The sequence below is a fragment of the Callorhinus ursinus genome, unplaced genomic scaffold (assembly GCF_003265705.2).
Source record: "Callorhinus ursinus isolate GAN/ISIS: 27379988/994484 unplaced genomic scaffold, GSC_fseal_2.0 scaffold64, whole genome shotgun sequence".
Taxonomy (NCBI): domain Eukaryota; kingdom Metazoa; phylum Chordata; class Mammalia; order Carnivora; family Otariidae; genus Callorhinus; species Callorhinus ursinus.
The window spans coordinates 5,724,235-5,750,339 of record NW_027397126.1 but is presented as its reverse complement, the minus strand read 5'-3'; positions in this window follow the sequence as shown (position 1 = coordinate 5,750,339).

Genomic DNA, 26,105 nt, shown 5'->3' with positions numbered 1-26,105 from the left:
GATGTCCTTCACTGTGAAGATCTATACAGAGACTCAGCTGGCCTCCTAACAGGATGATGCATCATATTATTACCAACAGCTCCTCATGCATTGGCTTAGATGATTGCTGACTACTGATCCTTTTTAAAAAATAAACTGGACTGAATCTGGGAATTGTAGATTAGGCATCTGACTTTGATATCAGTAAGACTAGATAAGGAAAATCTCTAAAAGCACCTTGTTGAGTATAAATTTCAGAACCTGCCACTACCTTTTCCACTAGAGTAAATCACGTCTAACACGAAAGAGCTCCTGAAACAAAGAAAAAGAAAACTATAGTACAATGAAAGTCAGTAAATTTTCTGTAAAGCATTATACAACTTTTGAAAATGTATTTCGAACAGCTTTCAAGGAAATGTGGCAATAATACTTGTTTCTGTCTTTTGCTTGTTCTATTCACATGGCAAATCACCATGAGAGACAAAGTATTACACTTTATTTTGGAAGAATTAAAGTGTAGAAAATGACTCAATGTTAGGAATATTCTTAAATCTCTGAAACAATATTGCTTGCAGGGTCCTCTGCCCCTCAGATTACAGATAAGGTAATTAAGGCCCAGAGTGGGCAAATCATTTACGCAGTGTCATGTATTGAGAGACAGTTCTTAATATCATCTGCCATTTACTGTATCCTAATCATTTTCCAGGCACTGTGCCCAGATATTTTAAAGTATATTATCTCATTGTTCACTCCATCACATATAGAGAATGAAGACTGGAAAGAGACTTACTTTGCCCAAGGTAACATAGTTTTTGAAGATGTGGACCTGGGATTCAAACTTGTTTTTGTCTCATTTTGCGGCCTCTGCTTGTACCCGTGATGACATATCTTTCGTCTAGATCAGACTAGTAGTCCTGCCTTTGCTGTATTCTCTGCCGTTACCACTGATGATTTTAATTAATTATGATAAACACAGTAACTAATTAGGTGTACACACTTATCCCCAAAAATCACATATATAAGTATATGAAGGAACTAACACAAATCTCTAGGCTGTGTTGGAAAATAAAAAAAAATCAACCATTTCCCTTTCTTTGGTTGTGAGATCGTTCTACCAAGAAAAGTGCTTTCATGAAGCACTTTTGAAGACATGGATGGAGAGGTAGAATGCTTCCCATCACCATAATACCCATATCATTAGCTAAGTGGTCTAACTGGGCAGAAGATGCAACCAGTTTATTATCAAATGGGCTGAACGTGTTCTTTCCTGCCTCCTTAAACATTATGGACACATCCCATAGTTTTTCAGTTATTTTGAGTTATAACAACAACTGATCTTACATAATACAATCACAAGGAAATGACATGTTAGATAGCCCTGATTCCGAGCCTAATATCTGCATAAATTTCCTAATTCCTCTGCCTGTTTTTCTCTCCAACTTTTCTTCTACACTGTAGCTACGGTAATCTTTTAAGAATGTCAGTCTGATCCTATTACTCTCTATCTTAAAAACTCTTCAATCGCTCCCTCATACCCTTTCAGTATATAGTCCAGGCACCATGGTTCAGTTACCACTGTATTAAAAATAACCCCAAAATTTAGTGGCTTAAAGATACATGCATTATTTTATATCATGATTGTGTGGGGTGCTCTGGCGCTTCTGTTGCTCTAACCTGGGCTCATTCACAAGGGTCGCATTCAGCTGGTAGAACAACTTGAGGCTGGGCTCGGCTGGGAGCGGTGGGGCCACTTTGACCTTATTCCTTGTGGTCTTCGACCTTTAAGGAAACTGGGTCAGGAGCTGGGTCAGAACCAGTACTTCTGGGGCCTGTCTGGCTGTGAATGAGAACTAAAAGAGAAAAGATGTAATCAGGTAGGCCTAGACTATGAAACAGGACAGTGGTTTTCAAACAAACTTGAGTTTGCTTCAGAACCGCCAGAGGGGGCTTGATGAAATCCAGATTGATGAATTCTACCATCGGAGTTTATTCAGTGTGCCTGGGTGGAGCCACAAGTTTGCATGTATAACTAATTCCCTGGTTTATTTGTTACAGCTCCTTTGGGGACAATACTTGAAGAACCTCTGAACTAAGACACAAAAGCTCTATGAGTGGGGAGCCTGGGTGGCTCAGTCGGTTAAGCGGCGGCCTTCAGCTTGGGTCATGATCTTGGGGTCCTGGGATCGAGTCCCATATTGGGCTCTTTGCTCAGAGGGTAGGAGTCTGCTTCTCCCTCTCCCTCTGTTGCTCCCCCTCCCTGCTTGTGCTCTCTCACTCACTTGCGCGCTCTCTCTAGCAAGTAAATAAATAAAATCTTAAAAAAAACACCTCTATGAGTGAGGTTGATGCTAGCAAATTGCATTTTCCTGAAGAACTGCCTCAGAAGTGCTTGACTTTGGCACCTGTTGTAAGCAGCTGCAACAGAGGACTTTTAATCGGACCCTTGGATTCTTTTCCCCAGTAATTATTTCTGTGTCTCCAGCACCTATCCCAACACCTACTAGTTGATCAGGAAATATTTGTCGAACTGAGCTACATGTTATAGCTACCCTAATAAGGACACAGCTATTACTTAAAGCAATACTGTCCGCAATAGGGAGGGCATTAGGCAGAAGAAAGGAAAAGATGCTAATTAACTGGAGTAAGAGAAAGAATTTGTGCATATGTGCACATGTATGTTGGGTGGTTCAGGAGTGCTTGATGAGATAGGAGCTTCAAGACACCTACACCGTTAATACTAGGTACCTCGAATGGAACCACTCTGCTAATTCATGTGGAAGCCAGAAACTTGCCTCAGAGCTTATCCAGTGTCCCTTAGTAGTTGCCTCCCTGAGGAAACCAGTTTATTCAAGTTATTTATGCCACTCTAGGTACTGGTTAGGGCACATGTTCGCTTCTCCATTTGCTTAACCTCATTCCATTATGGGAGTGGGGCGTGTCATTCCCCGGTATGCTCATTGAATTCATTTTGTCATGAAAGGTCACAAAGCAAACTAGTTTCAAATGTCAATAGATGTTTAAAATATCTCATTTCAGCAAGAATTTTTTCCCCCTAATCTTAACTCTCAGATACTGAGCTTTGCAAAAGCTAACTCTTTGGCTGTGTGCTGAAGGCACGGTAGCTCCCCTGGGCCCTTACACTCTCATTGATCAGAGTTTGGTAGATCAGGCTATAGAAGAATTAATTAAAGAACTAAGAGCTGCTAGGAGAAACAGCCACACATTGTTCACTTAATGACTGGTGATATTGTGGTGTGAACAGGGTTAATTGTAATTCAAGGTGCACCTTTGCCAACTATGGGGATAATTAAATACATCTGGGGACTCTTTTCCCAAGATGTGGAGCTTTAAATTCAAATACCTACCTCTTTAATATTCACAGCCACACCAAGGCTTGATAGGTAAGGAAATGCATGCTTGTCCTTTTCCCTGGTAAGAACTGTTTCTACCTTAATCTTTATTTTCCCCTCTGCAATTTGACATATGCACCATTATGAGTTTAATTGGGGATACTTATTAATTGGCAACTCTATTTTTGTCATTACTGACTTAAAGAAAACATGTTTTCCCATAAAATGGTTTTGAAGATAAGGTTGCAAAGCATGCTTTTGTGTCAATTTTCTGTCATTCATTCATGGTATACTAAAATGTAAAATCCTTTCTCACTTTTATGTCATTCAAGGTAGCTGCTATCCTTCTTTATTAGTATTCTGGCCAGGTGATTTCTTTTAGCTGTCATTTTTAAAAATGCATGAGGCTAAATTAAAAGTTGCAAAGACTTTTGGGATGATAATTAGGTAATCATCTACGTGAGATGTGATTAAAATCTTTAACCACAACACATTTTCATCACCACTTTTGCTAGATATGTTATGAACAACATCCTTAACACTATACTCTGTGGTAACGGATCTTTACCACTTTATTGTCTGCAAATTACATCTCACAAAGCAATTATGTAGCCGGACAGTATATATGGCAAATAAATCATTTCTATTCAATATCCCAGTTAAAGATCAACTGCTTGGGAGACCTGGAAACTTCAACAAGATTCTGATTTAAAAATTTCGCTCTCCCAATAGAAAAGTGGTCTCCTACTCCAAGAGTCATCAAGTCTTTTTTTTTTCCCCAATTAACACCTATTTTGATACCTTTGCCAGATACATCCATACTTTGAAATGCTTTACCAAACACATTACATTAATTCATTAATTATGTCTTGATTAGGAGGAAAAAGGAAAAACAAATTGATCAACAAGCTAGCTAATTGCCAATGAACACTTCTGATCAGCTTGAAGTAGCTCCCTAAGCATCTGTCTATGGAAGAGTAACAGCCATTGTGCAGTGGAAAGAGCCGGGTTTCAGGATCACAGAGCCCTGTGTTCATTTCTTTGTTCTTACACATACACACACAGATGTGTGATCTTAGGCAAGTTGCCTTGATTCTGGGCTTCCCTTCCTTTATCTGTAACATGACAATAGCAATTTCTTTGTCCTTTGTATCTTATGATAATTACACTCTAGCTTAGGACATGGCACATAAGCCCTACATGACTGGAACTATTACCTTTATTATTGATCTAAGCAAACGTTTACTTTAGCTGAGCATCCTGTTACTCTCCTTTAATATTAAATTCATAACCCCCCCCCCACCTTGCAGGGTAGTTAGGAAGATTAGTAATGCCTTATGAAAATAATCCCCTTTATCCTTGGCACGTATTGGGTACTCATTAATGATAGCAACCATGTTATTTTACTGCTAGTATTTTAGTTGAATTTCATTTATTGAAGAAATAATCATTCGCTCTCTGCTGCATGTCATGATTTAGGTGCTGGTGATAATGTGCTGAATGAGCCAGACTCACTCCCTGCCTCAAGGAGATTAGAACTGAGTGGGGCATAGGTACTGAATAACTGAGTGTAAGTGGGATGAAGCCCTATAGCCGTGAAATCTCATCTATTTGGGAGAGCATCCGGGAGTTTCCCCGAGATGACATTTGTACTGAGTCTTGGAGTATAAGCGGAATTAGCTAGGAAAATCAGCAGAATGAAAAGCTTTATGAATGGCTAACACTGGAAAGTTGAGCCTGAGGTGGTCAGGGAGGGATTCCTTGAAGGAATCAAATTGAAATCTACTTCTGAAGTAGAAATCAGTGCCGGCAGCATGAAGGGGTGGGGTCGGGGGGCTGGAGGGCATGTGGAGGAGAGGAGGAGGTACAAGGCCCCTCCCAGCACCCTCCCCTCATCCTCAGTAAGGGAGGTCAGGTTTGGGAGCCTGGCTCCCCTCATTCACTAGCAGCATAATTACCTAACTTCTCTGTGCCCCAGTTTATTCATCTGTCAATGGGGCTGAGGAAGTGACTCATAGGTTGTTGGCACTAAGTAATTTAATATATTGAAAACATTTAAGATAGTGCCTAGTATGTAGCAAGGATTTGATAAATGTTCATGTATGTTACAGTTCATTTGTTTCCTCAAACATGCCTTGTTGTCTCCCCGTTCCGTTCCTTCGTGGGATGCTCTTTCCTTTCGCTCTTAACTGACCCGTTCCTTACCCACACTTTAAATCTCAGTTGGACATCGAAGTCTTGGGAGTGCCTGACAGGAGCCAGCAAGGATGTGACTGGGGAGACATGACGGGACTTGACAAAGCATCGAGAGACCCCAGCATTTTAGGTTCTGGGTTAAGGAAGAGAAACCATTCATAGAGCCTGAAATCCAGCCCCTGAGAGGCTGGAGGAAAATCAAAAGACAATGGTATCATAGACAACACCGGAAATCAGTTTATAAAATTGTTTTGTTTTTGACATGTAGGAAATTCCAGAATTTTATTATTTTGGATTTTTTGATTTTAAGGTAATTGTTCTGAATTGAGAGAGTCTGGCCCCTGCTCAGATGATTTATCGTCACTAGGCAGTTGCACATTCCTAGCAACGTTCCTATCCCCTTTCCTGATAATGAAAGGCCAACACTGGCAAAACACATGGGTTTGGCCACCATTTTATTTTCTTGTTGTGCGAGGAACAGGACTACAGCCAGCCGTCACCAGGCTTTTTTTCCACACCTCCTGGTTCGTGGGGAGATGTTTTTAATTTTTCATCTCCTTTACTTAACCCTCACTTATTGAAGGTAACAAACTCCTGGTGTTTACCATCATTCGACCTTCCCATTCTAGCTTTCCTCCTAGCTGGGAAAAAAGGATAAATTTTGTTGTTTTCTTTTTTGCTTCTGGTGAAATACCAGCACAGTGGCATTTTCTCTGAAGTGGAAGACATCACTGAACCAGTTTTGGTCTTCAAGAATTGCTCCGCTTTTATTTTCCCTAATAGTGCTTTGAAATCTGAGTGTGGAAGGTGGACAGGGAGGGTTATAAGCTAGGCTGATTCCTTAAATCTTCTGTCGCTGTCATTTGCCACTGTGTTTGCAATAATACTGTGTTCTTCGTTCCTGCTAATGTGGTCTTTCTGTTGAAGTTGGGGGAGAGAATACTCTATAATCTGGCTTCGTTCCATTACATTGTCTTTTTTTTTTAAGATTTTATTTATTGTCAGAGAGAGAGAGAGTACATGCAGGGGGTGCGGCAGGAAGAGGGAGAAGCAGGCTCCCCGCTGAGCAGGGAGCCCGATGCGGGACTTAATCCTAGGACCCTGGGATCATGACCTGAGCCGAAGGCAGATGCTTAACCAACTGAACCACTCAGGTGTCCCTCCATTACATTGTCTTTAAAGCTGTAGTGCACACTTACTGTCTTGGTCTAATAATCAGATGATTGCAATAAAACATCGAGGATGCTTTCAGTGAGTGTCAGGGGCGGGCACGTTCTTTCCTCCCGCTTCTGTGAGTGTTTACTGCTCCCAGCCGACCCCTTCCTCAGGGGAATGCTTGTCTGCCACCCAGAAGCCACCCACTCACACTCCCCAGTAACCCACAGCTGAGGATGGACTCACTGCATACAAGAATCTCACTCCCTTTCCTTATCATGGGGCTATTTCTATGATGCATGTTGTGTTTCCAAGGTCCCCTTGGGATCAAGCTGAATCTACTCTGAATGGGAGACTATATTCTTGTTTAGCAACTTCACTCTGCCCTACCCCACTTCCCTTACTCCCCTTTTTCTGAGAACTCTTCATCAGTAATCACTTGCACAAGAATGTCCATCATAGGGTTCTACCTCTAGGCTACCTGACCTAAGGCCACCAGCTAACATTTAAGGGAGTTAGCAATATGCCATTCGCCATGCTGATTGCATTATGTACATTATGTCATTTAATCTGCAACACAATGTCACTGGATATGTAGTATTATCTCCCATTTTACAGGAGAGGAAACTGAGAAAAGTCTCCCTTCCCAAGTTCATGTCCTTAGTAGGTGGCAGAACTGGAATTTGAGGAATTAACTCCAGCCTTAGAACAGAGGGGAATAGTAATGAACAAAAAACAGTTCCTGCCTGCAAATGGATGTGTGCCCACAAATAGGGAAAGAACCACAGTTTTAGAGAGAGTCTTGATCCCAGTATTAGAAATACTTATACCGCCATTGCCATATAGAAGGCAAGTAGTTTATGAACTTCTTTCTTACTATAACCTTGTGTGTCTATTTCTGGGTTCCCTATTCTATTCCATTGATTTCGGAGTCTATCTCCTTCCACCAGTCTCACCCCATCTTTATCGCTGTAGCTTCATAGTAAGTCCTGAACTCAGGTCTTGTAAGGACTCCAACCAACTGTGTTCTTTTTTGAACTAATTTTGACTTTTCTAATTCCTTTGCCTTTCCGCACGAATTTTAGAATCATCTTATTGACATCTATTTTCAAAAGCGCACTGAGATTTTGATAGGGGCTGCAGTAAATAAAGAGCTCAGATTGTGGAGAATTGATGTCTTTGATTTTCTTTCTTTAATCGATATATAATCATGTTCAGCATACAGAGCCAGCTCTTTTGTTAAGTGCCAACCTGAGTGATTTTTTGGGGTGCTATTGTCATGTTTTTGTTTGTTTTTAATATCGAGTCCCAATTGTTCATCGCTGATAATAGCAACATGGTTGATTTTTGTATATTGATTTTATATTATGTACCCTTGAAAAAGTTACTTTACTACTTCTAGAAGCTTTTGGTAGAATCTTTAAGATTGTCTATTTATACAAGCATGTCATCTGCAAAGAGGGACGGTTTTTCTTCCTTTCCATTCTGTATTCCTTTTACTTTTTTTTTTTTTGACGTGGCACTGCCTAAGACGTCTCGTAAATTCTTCCATAGAAATGATGAAAGAGGATGTCCTTGTATTGTTCATGAATTTAGAGAAAAGCATTCAGTTTTTTGCCATTAACTTGTTTATACTAGGATTTTGTAGAAGCCCTTTGTCAGGTTTATCAAGTTCCCCTATAATCCTAGTTTTGCTGCGTGTCTTTACCTTGATAATTTATTGATATGATCATATGGATTTTCTTCTTGAGTCTATTAATATGACTAATTATATTGAATATATTTTCTAATATTGAACTAAATTTATATTCTGTTATCTTTTTTCTATATTGCTGAATTTGATTGCTAATATTTTATAAAAGATTTCTGCAACTATCATTATAAACAATATTGTCCGTTGGCTTTTTTCTTTTTTTTTTTTAAGATTTTTATTTTTAAGTAATCTCCACACCCAACCTGGGGCTTGGACTCAACAACCCTGATATCAAGAGTCGCCCACTCTACTGACCGAGCCAGCGAGGTACCCCGTTCTATAGTTTCCTATTTCTTTTCTTGAAAAGTCTTTGAATTTATTAGTGGGATTCTGGCCTCATAGAATGAGTTTGGAAGTTTTCCCCCTATTCTGTTTTCTGGAGGAGATTGTATAAAATTGGTTTTATGCCTTCCTTAAATGTTTGGTAGAATTTGTCAGAGAAACTACGTGCTTGAGATTTCCTTTGTTGGATGGTTTTAAACTAATAATTAATTGATAAAATAGATGTAGAAGTATTCAGGTTAGCTATTCCCCACTGGTTGAATTTTGGTAGCTTATGTCTTTCATGGAATTGGACTATTTCATCTAAGTTGTCAAATTTATAGGCATAGAACTATTCCTAGTATTTCCTTATTATCCTTTTCATATCTCTGGTACCTATAGTAATGTTTTTTCTTTCATTTGTGTCTTTTCCTCTTGTTTTTTCTTTGTCAGTCTGGCTAAAGGCATCAATTTTTTTTTTAAGAACTAGTTATTGCTTTTGCTTGCTTTGATTTTTTTTATATACATATTTTTAATTTTTTTATTATTATGTTATGTTAATCACCATACATTACATCATTAGTTTTTGATGTAGTGTTCCATGATTCATTGTTTGTGCATAACACCCAGTGCTCCATGCAGTACGTTGCCTCTTTAATACCGATCACCAGGCTAACCCATCCTTCCACCCGCCCTCCCCTCTAGAACCCTCAGTTTGTTTTTCAGAGTCCATCATCTCTCATGGTTCATCTCCCCCTCCGATTTCCCCCCCTTCATTCTTCCCCTCCTGCTATATTCTTCTTCTTCTTCTTCTTTTTAACATATAATATATTATTTGTTTCAGAGGTACAGGTCTGTGATTCAACAGTCTTACACAATTCGCAGCGCTCACCATAGCACATACCCTCCCCAATGTCTATCAGCCAGCCACCCCATCCCTCCCACCCCACCCCCACGCCAGCAACCCTCAGTTTGTTTCCTGAGATTAAGAATTCCTCATATCAGTGAGGTCATATGATACATGTCTTTCTCTGATTGACTTAGTTCACTCAGCATATTTTTAAGATTTTTAATTTATTCATTTGAGAGAGAGAGAGCGCAAGCATGCATGCAGGACCAGGGGCAGAGGGAGAGGAAGAAGCAAACTCCCTACTGAGCAGGGAGCCCACCATGGGGCTCGATCCCAGGACCCTGAGATCACAATCTGAGCCGAAAGCAGATGTTTAACCGAGTAAGCCACCCAGGCTTCCCCTGATTTTTTATTTTGTTTTATATTTCAATTTCATTGATACTTGCTCCCATCTTCTATTATTTCCTTCTTTCTACTACATTTTTTTAGGTAGGGTTCACACCCAGTGGGGAGCACAGTACAGGGCTTTAACTCACAACCCTGAGATCCTAAGGCCTGAGCTGCAATCAAGAATCAGACCAACTCAGCCACCCAGGCACCCCCTCCTTCTTTCTTTATCTTAAAATACCATTTGTTTTTCTTCCTCTAGTTTCCTAAAGTAGCTTAGATTCTTTAAGTACCACACTAATAGATCAACAAATTGTCATGTGTTGTATTTTCATTTTCCTTTAGTTCATTTATTTCAGGTTTCCATTAAGAGCCCCTCTTTAAGGCATATATTATTTGGGTGTGTTTTTTGTTTTTGTTGTTGTGTTTTTTTTTAATTTCCATGGGTTCCTGGCCCCTAGCCAGTCTTTTACTTTCTATCTTTCAAAGAGTTCATACGTTTTTTTACAGATACTACCCAGCATTTTTAGTTGTCTTTAGCATGAGAAAGAGGCAAAATTATATCTATTCTATCTTCCAGAGGAAGGAGTGACTTTCACATGCATTTTTAAAATTTAATTTTGACAACTACGTCAAGTTAACAATTCATATGACACTTGCTTGGATGAGAATGCTAAGACTCAGAGCATTTAAGTAAGTTAGTTTTACTTGCTGAATCACTGACATTTATATATATGCTTTTGCCAAGACACCTATCATTCTTGTATTTTATGATTTTAACTTGTACAGTATAATATGCTTTTCCTCCATTTCTTCAGATTAAGGCTATGTCTCAGATTCTTGGTCTCTCTCACACACTGTTTAGTGGGCCTGTGGATATATTTAGCATGGAGTAAATAGTTGCTGAAAAAACACAATGATGAATGCATTTTTATATTTTTGTTAATAGTTTTGGTTAATCTTATTAATAATTTCATCTGTAACCCTTTATTTCTAAAGCTTGTACAGAGCCCGATACTAACAGGTGGTTTAGGAGGCTATACCAGGGCACCCATGCAGCCACACAGGGGAAAGAACCACCTATTTAAAACTTGGCTGTCTCTGCAATTCAGAGTCCCTTTGAAATTTTGTATATCTGCAAATCAGGGCTGACCTGTAATGGTATTTTGGGCAAGTAAAGATTTGCGAGCCTCTTCCTGGTTCATAGCACCTCGGTTCAGCTTCACCCATCACCTTGAAGTCAGCCCTTCAACAATCACCGGCACTAAGAGCATTTTCTTCCTTTCATTGATTTTTCAGACTGAATGCACAGCCTTCCTCTGACTGGCATGTGCTTTTGTAGCATGCTGCAGTTCATCCTAGCCCCCTCTATTACCTTGTGTGATGCTGCTCAAATCCCTAATTACCCTGCTAGATACTGCGATGGCAGCTAATAAAAGGATTTTGCCGGCTCAGACGGCCGTGATTTTTCAGCAGATACGTTGTTACGTCAGTTTCAACGTATGTTCACTGCTTCACCTGTTGTTTCTAGCATCGGTCTCTTGCATTTTTCTCCATTATGCTTTACGGTGTTTTAGTCGAACGTATTTCAGAATGGGAATTCAATCAGCCTGACACATTAAAATGCTTTGAGTTCGAAAACATTTTGGTTGTATACTTACAAGTGCATCTCAATTCAGATGAACAAGTATCCTCTATTCTGTTAAACTATAGAAAACAGGTCTGTTGATGTTTTGTGAGTCACAAGGAACAAACTCTACAGAATCATACAATTATGTTGACAATGGTAGAGCACGATAATATGGGGCTTTGACCTATCATGACAGGTGGCCCTGGAGGTGGCCTCATTTGACATGTTAAATATGCTGCTCTCTTATGTGAATGCATTCCCAAATGTACTCCCTCCTGCCCCACTGAAATCTTAGCCATAATTAACAATAAATGTTCATTTAAGAGGCAGTGTGTAGAGTGGAAAAAGCATGGCCTTTGGGGGTAAAACAGACTTGTAGTCAATACTTGTAGCTGTGTGATTCAGGTGAGTTACCTAAAACATCTGGGCCTGAGTTTTCTTATCTGTGAAATAAAGATAATAAATACAGATTAAAAAATAATGCATATACAGTTCCTGGTGATTGGGGTTTAATATAGTATAGACTGATAAGTTCCATTACATAAAGTCTTGATTGATTATAATAATTTATATATAACCTTTATGGAACACTTACTATCTGTCAGATACTGGGAAAAATCTTTACATGGGTTATTTTATTTAATCCTTATACAAACTCTATGATGTAAATGCTATTATTAGTCCACTCCCAGTTAAAGAAACTCATAGAGTAACTATATGTAAGAAGTTATATAGATAGTAAGGGGCAGATCCAGGATTTAAATCCAGGTACATATAATTTAACTTCTAAGCCCATAATATTCAAGTATATATTTTACCACTTCTCATCAACCTCGGTACACTGTTATTTGCTTTGTCTAAATCACAATGTGCTTAGAACTGTGCTGAAATCAAAGCATGAACTGAATTTAAGCAGTAGTAGGAAGATCATAGCAGCTGTTTTCCTCACCTATTATAAGGGATAAAAATAAATAGTGAAAGTTATAAAAATGAGTATATACTTGAATTCTGCAGGTTTTCTAAATATTAGTAATTTAGTGTTCAGGAGTTTGAATCACTCTACTCATTGCACCAGTGCCTGGTGGTGTAATATTAGGAAGTCATTCTTTACCAGCCTACCAGTAGTCTGGCTACGAGAAACTAAAACAAGGGAGTCCATCTTTGAAAATATGCCCTACTGAACTAAGTACATGTATATTCTCATAAGTTTAAGGCTCTTCATATTCACTTTATCTGCTTCAACAAAAACCCTAGTTATACTCTGCTTTTGCTTTCCCACATGACAGCTAACTAATCTAACAGATTACTTGGCTTTGCGTGGTTCGACGGTACTTGTATTCTAATGGATGAGGGCTGTCCTTTTGCAAGTATCATTTTACAAATTTCAGTTGCTTTAGATAGCTAATGTGAGAATGATTTGGGGCAGTAACCAATAATTGTATCCTTTATATCACTGTCGATTTTTTTTGTTCTTTGGATAGGGCCTGTTGATAGTTCAGAACCTTTTAGGTGATATTTGAATTTACAGTTTGAAAATGAAGGTTCATTTCAGGGCTTTGGCCAGGAGAGGCAAATAACGTGTGAACTACCTGGCCAACAGTCCTTCTCTGATCAATTTTTGACTCTCAGACATAACATATGGATCAACATAAGTGTAATGTACTCTATGTACTACTATGTTTGGATTATTAGTGGGAATTAGGTAAATGAACAAAAAGAATATGTATAATGTACAAACCTCCTTTGAAACTGAAGGTTCAAGTTTCCTCTACCTCTATCCTTTATTAGAATAATTAAAATTTCTCTGAATGGATACAGCCTTTCTGCTCTTTTTTTTTTTTTTAAGATTTTATTTATTTATTTGAGGGAGTGAAAGAGAGTGAGCACAGAGGAGGAGCAGAGGGAGAGGGACAAGCAGACTCCATGTGGGGCCCGATCACACAACCCTGAGGTCATAACCTGAGTCAGATGCTTAACCGACTGAGCCACCCAGGTGCCCTTTAGACTTTCTGCTCTTTAGTTTTCTCCTTCCACCGACTGGTAAAGATCATAATCCTCCAGCCAAAAGGCAGCCAAGGAGAAAGATGGGACATACAATCTGAATTTTTGTTCTTCAGATAATTAAGCATTGACTATGCACTTTTCTCTGATCTTTAATTACTACTTTTATTTCAGAACTTTCTTATAATTTTTATTTCTTTGTATCACCAAATAATCATCATGGGAGAATTGGTCTGTATTCCCATTAAGGTCCTATTATATACGATGGCATTATTAATAAATGTATACTGTTTCACTAAATCTAGCCTTTTAAATTCCCCCATTTAAAAGAAGTTAGTATTTCATGTGCTTTTTTTTTTTTTTTTTTTACCTGTTTTATTTTTCAGGGTCTGTCATAAGATAGTATTGATGCTTTTGATCTTTTTGCTGTCTGGGGATCTGGTACAAAGGCAAAGAAGTAAAAGTGTGAGGAAAAAAGGCATAAAACCCTAGAAACTCAGAATTTCAAAAAGGGAAAGATTAACTTTCCATCTTTATAAATAGATACATAAGTTCACATATGGGGATTCTTGTCTTTTACTTTTCAGAGCATCTACCAGATAATTTGCACTCTTAGTTTTTACCCTAGATTCTGTTCATGAGAAGGAAAGAGCATGGAAGGGGTTTTTTGGTTGCATATTAAACAGATATTTACCGCAAACCTAGCATATACGGATGCTATGGGAATATCATTGAAGAAGACTACAAGCTTTCTGTTTAGAGTAAGCTGAAAAACTAGGAAGGGAGGAAAATTTACAGATAAAAAGAAACTGAAGAAAATATACAAATAGTGCAAGGCCAACTATTATATACATTAATAAAATTTTTATAAAATCAATAGCCTTCCACTTCAAGGATGGTAGAAAATGTTCTCTGAAGGTTCCTGTCAGTGCAAAACCCTAATTCTATATGAAACTGTCTTCAGGAAAAATTGTAGTTCTTAGGTCTCTTCCCCATCAACAAACATGAACTGAGCTCCTTATGTGTGGAACTGAGCATCAAGTAAGTAAAAAACGAAGGTTGCCTTCAGTAAAAATGCTTATATCAGCAATATTAGGGGGATGTTAAGCCTTGGGCCAGTGTCAATATGACAGAGTTGACCCTCAGTGTCCCACAACACACTGGGGACTTCTAAGGGGCTAATGTGGTCTCTATCAGTAGCATCTGTAGGCTCCAAGTAAAAACAAAGAAAAATTCCCATATAGAGAAAAACATTTCCAATTTACTTGCTGGGTTTCTGACATTTTATTTATTTTTTTAAAATTTTCTTAAGGATTTTATTTATTTATTTGAGAAAGAGTGAGAGAATGTGCATGGGTTGGGGGGAGGGTCAGAGGGAGAGGGAGAAACAGACTCACCACTGAGCAGGGAATCCCTGGCAGGGCTCAATCCCAGAACCCTGGAATCATGACCTGAGCCAAAGCCAGATACTTAAAGGATTGAGCCACCCAGGTGCCCCCGGGGTTCTGACACTTTAGTAAAGAGTGCCTAATACACAAGAAAACAACATATGGTAGATGAATCTAGGAATACTAATACCATATTTAAATTTCAAGGGAATTATATATTAAAATTATTTGATACAGTCTATAAAATAACTGCAGAAAATATTTAAGGAAGTAAAAAGATGAGAGGCTATTAAAAATAACCATAAATATTTGAAAAGGAGTGCAATGAAATTATAGAAACAAAAATCATATAATTGCAGACATAAAAATGACAAAGAACAGGTTGACTTGCAGATTAGACACAGAATAACAGTGAATTGATTTTTTGTGGAAGATCGTTGTGAAGAAATTTCATAGAATGCAGCACACTGAGACAAATTAAAATATGTCAGGTTAAGCAATATGGAGGAGAGAAGGTCTAATGTGTAACTGGAATAAAAGTAGGAAAATACAGAGATTCTGGCAGATAAATATTATAAATAATGATTTAGAACTTTTCAGAACTGACAAAAATCCAAAGACTCAATAAGCACAGAATATACCGAATTAAATTAATTAAAAGCAATATGCATCGGCAGCTCTTCCTATCCCCGTGCTTTAACACCTTTTTGCACCGGGGCGATAAAACAACATACATTTTTTTTTTTTAAGATTTTATTTATTTATTGAGAGAGAGAGAACGAATGGAGAGAGAAACAGGGGGAGAGGGACAAGCAGACTCTGTGCTGAGTGCGAGGCCTGATGCAAGCTTTGATCCCACCACCCTGAGACCACGACTTGAGCCAAAACCAAGAGTGGGACACTTACTGGCACCCCGCAATATACATTTAGACACATGTTAGTGGAATGGTAAAACTTAAAACTCAAATAAAGGAATTTAGAAGCAGCCAAGGAGGAGAAAAAGACAGAAGACCTACCAAGAAACCAAATTTGATGAATAGCAGATCTTTTGACAGCAACCCTATATACCAGAGAATAGTGTATTTATATTGTCAATGTGCTAACAGAATATAAGTATGAATTAGGAGTGTGTCAGGTATTGTGTTTAAATGTATGTGAATTGTACAACTTAAGACTTGTGATGACCTTGGTGACTGATATATTAATCTGCCTGAGAACTGGATGATCACTGAAATAAATACTCTAATTTGCCCAGGCAAATGTTCTAGTTAATAGAGGAGCTGGTGACGAACCCAGATCTATCTCCATCCCATGCTCTTTTATGCAATGCTATCTCCCATTCTAAAGATGTATAATTCATTTTGTGCTGATTAGAGATTCCCATTCTATCTCTTTTTTCCCCCCCATTCTATCTTTAGGCACATTAGCAATACTGGTTATCCATTCTTGTAGTAACTATGAAGGATTTTTTTTTTCTTACTATATGCGGAGTATTGCACCAGCTATTGTGGAGGGGGACACTGAAATGAACACAATTCCATAGTCCCATTAACAAGACTTTAGCAGACTAGAGAAAATAAGACATTTAAATACATATATTACCTAATACATAGAAAAAAGTAAGAAAAGATTAGTTCCATAAAATAAAGTTAGATAAGGGGCTATCAGAGATCAGAAGAGAGGGAAGATACTTCCAATTGGGAAGGCAGGTGGGAAGAGGGTGAGGATTTCCTAACAAATGAGTTAAAGAATGTGGCATTTGAACAACAAATAGAATTTAGTTATGACATAATGGGAGAAAAGATCATCCTTAGAAGGGATAGTGGGTAGAGGCATAGAGACAAAGCATCATGGCCTGTGGTTGATTTTGGTACCAGTTATAGTATGGGAAGAGGAAGCACCAAAAAGGAGTACCAGAAGATTGACTGAGGTGGCAGGTGGAGGTACTTGCATAAGAACACGCTGCAGGAGTTTGAACAGGGGCACAGCATGATCTGAGTCATAGTTCAGTAGGGGCAGGGAATATAGGCAAGATGAATAACTAAAAACATTGCTATATGTGAAAGATATTAAAAGGGAATGATTAAGTTTTCTGCAATGGCAAAATCAAATAGATAGGAGTATTGTATGGGGTTCTCCAGAGAAACAGAGCCAATAGGATAGATAATAGGAGACACACACACAGACACACACACAGTTGACCCTTAAACAAAATGGGTTGGAACTACATGGGCCCACTTATGCATGGATGTTTTTCTCAATAAATCCATACGGTTTGGGGGCGCCTGGGTGGCTCAGTCATTAAGTGTCTGCCTTCGGCTCAGGTCATGATCCCGGGGTCCTGGGATCGAGCCCCACATCGGGTTCCCTGCTCTGCGGGGAGCCTGCTTCTCCCTCTCCCACTCCCCCCGCTTGGGTTCCCTCTCTCGCTGTCCCCCCTCTCTCTGTCAAAACAAATAAAAATCTTAAAAAAAAAAAAAAATCCATACAGTGTTGTAAATGTATTTTCTCTTTATGATTTACCTAATAACTTTCTTTTCTCCCACTTACTTTATTGTAAAGAGGCAGTATATAATACATATATAAAATACATATTAATCGACTGTGCATGTTATCAATAAGGCTTCCAGTCAACAGTAGGGCTATTTGTGAAGCTTTAAGGAGTCAAAAGTTATATAGGAGATTTTCAAATGTGCAGGGGTGGGTAGGTGCCTCTAACCCCTACATTGTTCAAGGGTCAACTATATATGTATTTACAGATGCAGAGAGAGTGATAGAGCTTGACTTTTTTAGGAATTGACTCACATGGTTATGGAGGGTGAGAAGTCCTACAATCTGCAGTGTGCAAGCTGGAGAAGCAGGAAAGCTGATGGGATGATCCACTCCACTTCTGAAGGCCTGACAACGAGGGGGCTGCTGGTGTAATTCTTGGAGTCCAAAGGCCCAAGACCCAGGAGCTCTGATGTCCGAAGGCAGGAAAAGATGATAAAATTAAAGGAGCTGATACTCAGTTATTCTGTTGCAACCCAATGGTAAACTTCTAGTCATCAACAGGCTGGGTTAGGTCCTGGCTTAAATATATAATTAAATAAATAGATAACCATGTCTCCACACATTGTGTACATTGTGTACATCTTTGCAGTGTGAGTCAATTTCTGCATTTGTGCTCCAGGGAGAAACAAATGGGTTACTCTCCTTGCCCAAGAGATTATGGGTTAAGGACTGATGGTGAACACTGAAGGAGATTCATCTCACACTGGAGCCTAGAAAAGCTTATCATTAGTATTTTCCTGGACTCCTTCATCACCCATCCACATATAAAAAGAATCAAGTGTAACTGGGTCATTTATATTAAGGAAAAGAATTAATTGCTAGAAATTTTCCAGAAAGATAGTGGGGGAAAACAGGCTTACTTCTAATCAAAGTATATCATATAACACAACAATAATATCACTAAGGTAAGTCCATTTCTAAGAGAAGAAGCATCCCTTTCTCTCTTAATCCATGCAGACTGCTATAACAAAATTACCATAAACTGGGTATCTTACACAACAGGAATCTATTTCTGATAGTTCTGGAGGCTGGGACATCCAAGATGGTGCAGTCACATTTGATGTCTGGTGAGGGTCTGCTTCCTAGGTCATAGCTGGCCATCTTTTTGTTGTGTCCTTGCCAGGTGGAAGGGGCAAGGGAGCTCTTTAAGGACTCTTTTTATAAGGGCACTAATCCCATTCACAAGGTCATTGCCCTTATGACCTACTCAATTCCCAAAGCTTCATCTCCAAATACCAACACACTTGGAAGTAAGATTCAACACAGGAATTTGGAGGGGACACACACACTCAGTCTATAGCACTTAAAACAATAAAATCAACCCAGTAAATTTGGAAACTTGAAATACTGCAGTCAAATTCTCCAAATTCTTTTATTCTTCTTCAGCAAACTTTTTAACACACAGACATCAAAACACAGGATTGGAGTTTAAGCAATTATGGGGAGCTGGGGATAACTGAAGGTGGCTTATTTTACAGCTGTCCTTAGATAAACATAAAAGTTATGGGCAACTTGCATGGATCATTTTTTGTTTAATTCTCTTCTATAATCTTTAAATCAACATTTATCTTGAAGACAAGGGAACAAGATTTACAGCACGATTGCCGTCTTATAATTGGACTAACTTTGACTATAAAATAACAGTTTTATATTCATACAGTTCAAGTCCCAGTGTGGAATTTAACAAGACTATATTTTTTAAGGAAAAAATATCTATGTTGTTTTATTGCCAAAATGAGAAAAATTACAGAAAATAATTTGTCTTATTTGTTTTGGGGGCTGGAGAAACTCCATCAAATTCTTCACCTTCTTGTACAGGCAAATATATAGTCTAAATCTTTATTTTAAAAAATGCATAAAGGGAATTTATCTTCCAGATGTTGGGGTAAGTTTAATATTTTAATATTCCTTGAAAGCAACATTAATTTCTTATGTACCCACCTTATTCGTTGGCTGAAATCTCCAATGTTTAATTATTTCTTGCTTTTTCAACCAAGATAATACTCTTTAAGCTACTTTTGCTTTCTTTTTAATAACAATGCAATGTGGAGTTTGTGAGTACATTTTGTATTTTATTGATACTGCTTAGAAAATTGTGAGCATTATCATAGAATGGTTAATATTTATGGTTGGAATTATACTGTTTCTTCGGGTAATGCAGAGACCCACTAAAGGGCAGTCATTCCGTTTCCCCCCAAATTTTAACTCCAGAAGTGAGTAGAGGAAGATCCAATCCTTTTTGACCCTTTATTTACACTGTACGTTTCCATTATCGTCATGTCTAGTTACATTTAAAATAACTGAAGGCATGATCCCTGGTGCAAATTTTTACTTTGTCCTCACCTTAACTGTGCTCAAATTATGACTGGCAAATATCTAGTAAAGGAGTTAACAGAAAAAATATTCAGGTTTTAGTTTTGCTAAGAGGTCCTTCTTTCCTTCAAAGATAAGCTCTTTGATGACAGCAGTGGCTTATCTGGTTTTCCTAAGGGACAGGCCTAGCACAGAGGACTGCAGTAAAAGGTAAAGGTAATCTGAGGTAAAAATTAATTAATTGTATTGTTGTTATTGAGGCTTTTTATTTCTACCTCAAAACATTGCAGAGGATATGAAAAGATCAAATTTCTTTTATCACATCTGTATTCAGATTTAATTCACTATCTACCTAATTGGGTTAACTAGTTTGTCCAAAGAAAAAAGATGTGGTTAATCTACCATCAGTCACGAAGGGGAATATATATGCATACATAATAGTGTTAGGTGTCAGGTATTGCCTCACTCCAAGATAAACCCCCAGTTATAATGAATAGCTTCAAGCCTCTAGAATTTTCTTTCTGTGTTATCTCTTATGAATATCATTTATTCCCACTCCCTTAGTTTGCCCTCAGTTAACATTTCTATGTGGCGGACCAAAGCTATGATGTAGACCTACTTCCCACATGCGTATTTGTCTCTCATTTCTAATTGCCTACTAGACCTCTGAATCCTGACAGCTTCCCTGTATCGTGCACACAGCCAAACTTTATTTTTTGCCCTGTCCCTTTCAGCTCTTTTTTGTTTGTTTGTTTGGTTCATTAAGGCCACTACGAGCTTCCACATCACAGATTTTAAAATCAAGACACATCTTTGATTTCTTTCTCTTTATCACCTTTATTCTAGTCTTCCACCCAAACTCATCATTTCTTCCTTCCAAATATCCATGACATTAGCCATGATGTTTGCTTCTCTACTATCAACACCCCAGTGCAACCCTTCTTACCTTTTGTCTGTATTACTCTTCCTTCTCTTCAGAGAGAGTGAGCTAGTGGGGGAGGGGGGCAGAGGGAGAGGGAAAGAGAGACTCTTAAGCAAGATCCACACTGGGCGTGGACCCCGAGATCATGACCTGAGCGGAAATCGAGAGTCCGCCTCTTGACCGACTGAGCCACCCAGGCGCCCCTGGAATTGCCTTCTTAATGTTCTGTTAGTTAGCCTCTTCCTCTCTAAACCTGTAGCAGCATTTTAATTGTTGATAGCCTTATTGATCATGTAGTTGCTACATTAGTCAGGGTTCTCCAGAGAAATGGAACCAATAGGATAGTGAGAGAGGTATGTAAAAGATTTATTATGAGGCATTGGCTCATGCTGTTGTGGAGACCGAGAAGTCCCATCTTCGGTCATCAGCAAGCTGGAGGGCCAGCAAAGCCAGTGCTATAGAGCCGGTCCAATCCTCAAGGCCTGGGAACCCAAGAAGTCAGTGGTGTAAGTCCCATTCCCAGGCCAAGTTGGAAGGCCCCAGAACCAGGAACGCTGATGTCTGAGAGCCCTTCAAGCAGAGCAAACAAATTTGCCCTTTTGCCAACTTTTTGTTCTAATCGCTCCTCAGTAGATTGCAGGATCCAGACCCACACTGATAAGGGCCATCTTCTTTACTTTGTCTACTGATTCAAATGCTAAATCTCTTCCCCAAACATCCTCTTAGACACACCCAGAAATATTTTGTTAACAGCAATTTGGGCATCCCTTAGCCCAGTCAGCCGGACACGTGAAATTAACCATCACAATTGCCTTTACCAGAAGTGGCTCCTCAAATTGGAGATTTTTGTTCTTGAAGACTGAGCCCCAAAGGCAGCTCCTTCCACATAATCTTCACTTTATTATCCTTGGCAGAATGACATTTCTGCATTCTACCTTCTTTCAGCTGTTTATCAATACCGTTAATACATGTGCTCCTTTGTTTTGTGGTTGATTATATAAACATTTTCTTTCTAGATGGCATCTTAATTGAGGAGAGAAACATTAATATATGAGATGATTAATCAATGAATAATTGTAGATTTTTTTAAAATGATTAATGGGCCCTGTTTTATTTACCAACATCGAGGGAAGTTCTGGGCCAATATTTTTTTTACCCAAGATTAAAGGGACTCATAGAATATTAGAGCTACAGGGGTCATTAAAGTTTACACATTAAGATTTTCTCTACATTACAAGTGATGAAACTGAAGCCCAGGGAGGTTAAGTGACTTATATGCAAGGTCATGCAGCAAGTTACTGTAGTCTGAACATTCCAGTGAATTACCAGTGAATCGTATTCCTGTAGGCCTTACTTCCAGTGGTCGCACTGGTGATCCAAAAATCAAGTGCTGTTACTTAGTGCTCTAAGCATTCATTTTTAATCATCTTCACTCAGACTATACATTAAGAGGTTTCATATCTCCGATTGATAATATATTCAAATTCAGATCTGTGTTTAGATGAGGAAATTTTATATATTATGAAGCGAAATAATTCTGCTGAATGTTAAATGTTAAAAGGAAAATAATGATGAACAAAAACCCACTGTGGTCTTAATTGGGGGAGCAATATTGAATACATTGGGGAAAGATATCTTTTTCTCTGATGAGATTTCGTGCACTATTATGCAAATTTATTTTATAGCATTTCAGGACAAATACAGTTTCACGAGCAATACAGCATATTGTAAAAAAGTAGTAAAAATAAATCTACCTCTAACCCAAGGACATAAATCATATGAAATATTTATAAATCACATTTTGTAAACTTTAATAATATCAAACCAAATCCAGTGGTTTTAAATTAGGTTTCAATTCAGTGCTCTGCTCTTCAAACAATGCTAGATAGAGCAAGTCTTCACTATCAAGTGCACTTTTAAATAACTAGGCTTCTCATAAAACGCCTTCTTCAGAGAGGAACCTTGTTTCATGTTGTCTTTCGTAAACAAGATGAACTGCGATGCTATTTTCTTCCTTTTAACAACATCATCAGATTGTTTTGATTTATATTTCTCTCATAAAATATTATTATCAAGCAAAATAAAGCACAAAACCCTTGTTCTTGTTTTACAAGCCAAGAGAAAGTCTAGCTTTTCAGCTGTGGTTTGTTAAACAGTCTGGCTTCTTTTTCCTTCTATTTTTCTTCCTTTCTTTCTTTTTTTACTTCTGTATACCAGAATATTCTGAAATATGCATTCAGTCTGCCTCTTTTCAGGTGGTCTCTTTCCTGGACATTCTGAAGCAGGCTGTGCTGTGTGCCATGAGCTATGGCAACATTTCCAGAGACTTAGCCCCAGGGGAGGCCTGTCAATACTCTCTTTCTTCTCAGTTAAAATAAAAAAAATAAAAATTACAGGGTGACCCTTGCAGGACAAAATCATCATGCATATTCTGAGCTACATTTTGGATTTGAAATCCAAAGATGTTCCTGAACTCCTTTGTATTGAATTTTACTTAAGTACTTGTAATTTTAGATAGATTGGCAACAAAGACGTGCCAACAAAGGAACAGCTTCTTCCCTTAGTAGTTAGCAGCAAATTATTAGCTTTTAAAGAAAATTACCTACTTCACCCTACTTTAAAATATGCAGTCTTTGTTTATAGCACATTTTGTCTTTAATGCTGTGTGGCACCATATATGTTATTTGTTTGCTTTCCTTCACATTGATTCCAAAGCACAGCAACCAAGGTAACATTAAAGGGAATGATGCTTACATTAGAATATTCTGTATTTACTCATAGACCCAAATTACCATTCTATGCCTTAGATAAACCACACTGGTATTACTGAGTGCAGTTGCTAGCACTACTATTTTTGCAAAGTAAATATTATGTTTCACGGAAATCACGATATATAGAGTCACATATATTTATATCTGCACATAGATGAATAGTCATGCTAGATCATGGGCAGGGGAGAGCAACCAAATAGGGATCCTACTGGAAATCATATACCAAGATAGGTAGTTGAAGTGACTGAAGTGGCTTAATTTGAGGACAAGTTGACGCGATCGGTATCTTTAAATTCTGAAGAGCTTCCGTGGTTACGGAAACCCCAAAGATAAAGGCAGTGTTGTGAATTGGAAAGTCCAGCTTTGGAGCAGAGCAAACCTTCTTGCTCGCTGTGTGACTGGGCAAATGCTTAACTCACCTTTCTGAGTCTGAATTGCCTCATCTGGAAAATGAAAGTGATAAAATCAATTGGGACCTGACTGTTTGGAAGATTAATACCAATCACTTGCATCAAGTACCTAGTGGAGTGCCCAGCATTAGGGAGGAAAGTAGTCAGTGTCTGTAAGTCCTCTTGTGTAAAGGCGGGGTAGACCTAGGGGCTCTGCCTGGGCTGGGAGTAGGAACTAGGACTGGGGCCAGATAGGCCCACAACTTCTGAGCGTGGACCAAAGGGGAAAAAACCATTCTGATACCCTTGGTGAAGCCAGGTTGGAGACGTAGGAACAAATTTATATCATCAAATCAAAAGCGAAGAGCCAAAAAAGCTCTATCAGTCAAGGTCCTGCAAAGGGGATGGGCAAGTTGGAATGCATAGTTTGAAGGAACAAGAAGGCAAAGCCCCGTGAGTCTGTGGATCAGTGGCACCCACTGTGGGAGAGGGAGTATTTCATAGGTTTTTTTAAAAAAAGATTTTATTTATTTATTTGAGAGAGAGTGAGAGCACGAGCAGGGGGGAAGGGCAGAGGGAGAGGGAGAAGCAGACTCCCCGCCGAGCAGGGAGCCAGACACTGGGCTTGATCCCAGGACCCTGGGATCATGACCTGAGCCCAAGGCAGACACTTAACCGACTGAGCCACCCAGGTGTCCCCTATGAAAATTATTCTTGATATTAATACAAATCAGTAAACACTATAGTGTGGGAGAGTTTGCTCAAATACAAGGGACTAGATTATTCATAGGGATTGACTGATCACATCCAATCCTCAAAGCCTACTCAAACCTACTTATTAACAGGGTCTTCATCATGTGAAACCCTACTCTGCTGCAACTAATCTTCTAGAAGTCTGGGAAAAATATATGTGTTTGATTCTGAATTTAATAAATAATGCCCTCACCTTCCCTAACCTACCTTTTAAAAGTTATACCTGATGATTTTCTTCTGAAGCCTCTACTCCATTCAGGCTAGTTTCCAAATTCACTTGGCATACTGCTATCTCTGTGATTTTTTTTTTTTTTTTTTTAGGATTTTATTTTGAGAGAGCAAGAGTGAAAGAGCAAGCATGTGGGGTGGGGGAGGGGCCTAGGCAGAGGGAGAAACAGACTCTCTGTTGAGCTCAGAGCCCAATGCGGAGCTCCACCCCAGGACCCCGAGATCATGACCTGAGTGGAAGGCAGATGATTAACCACCTGAGCCACCCAGGCGCCCCTCCCCAAGTCTTTCAACCTTTAATAGTGAGCTTCTCTTCATTCTACTGGCTGAGATCTTTCTGTGCGTGGGTTTATAGGCCTCATGTTCTCTGTTTCACGAGACCCCATCCCCCAGTGCTTTCCATATACAATGAATTTGTTAGTGCCTCTTGCCTACTAATGTTTTTAAATCTTCATCATCATTTTATTTTTTAAAGATTTTATTTATTTATTTGACAGAGAGATAGAGAGCCAGAGAGCACAAGCAGAGGGAATGGCAGAGGGAGAGGGAGAAGCAGACTCCCCACTGAGCAGGGAGCCCGATGCGGGGCTCCGTCCCAGGACCCTGAGATCATGACCTGAGCGAAAGGCAGATGCTTAACCACCTGAGCCACCCAGGCGCCCCTAAATGTTCATCATCATTTTAATGTAGTCATTGTTGGGAAAGGAGATGAGGATGTTTGTCATTCTGCCATCATTAACTGTCCACAGATTGGCGACATTGAACTAAAACATTTTTTTTTGAACCCAGTCTTAAAACCACTGTGCTTGGGGCACCTGGGTGGCTCAGACGGTTAAGCGTCTGCCTTCGACTCAGGTCATAATCCTAGGGTCCTGGGATCGAGCCCCGCATCTGGCTCCCTGCTCCGTGGGAGGCCTGCTTCTCCCTCTCCCACTCTCCCTGCTTGTATTCCCTCTCGCTGTCTCTCTCTCTCTGTCAAATAAATAAAATCTTAAAAAAAAAAAATTAAAAAAAAAAAACCACTGTGCTTGACCTCTGCTCAAAACTCTTCACCCTGTCCTCAATGCCTTTCCCCAGCTTATTCAAGTAATATTTATTGTTTTAAAAATCCATATTCAATCCAAACCCTTGAAAATATCTAATTCAGTTTTCCCTGTGGAGTCCAAATGTCTCTATTCCTCCAGACCCTACAGCATGTTTTCTCAACCTCTATTATAGCTTTTATG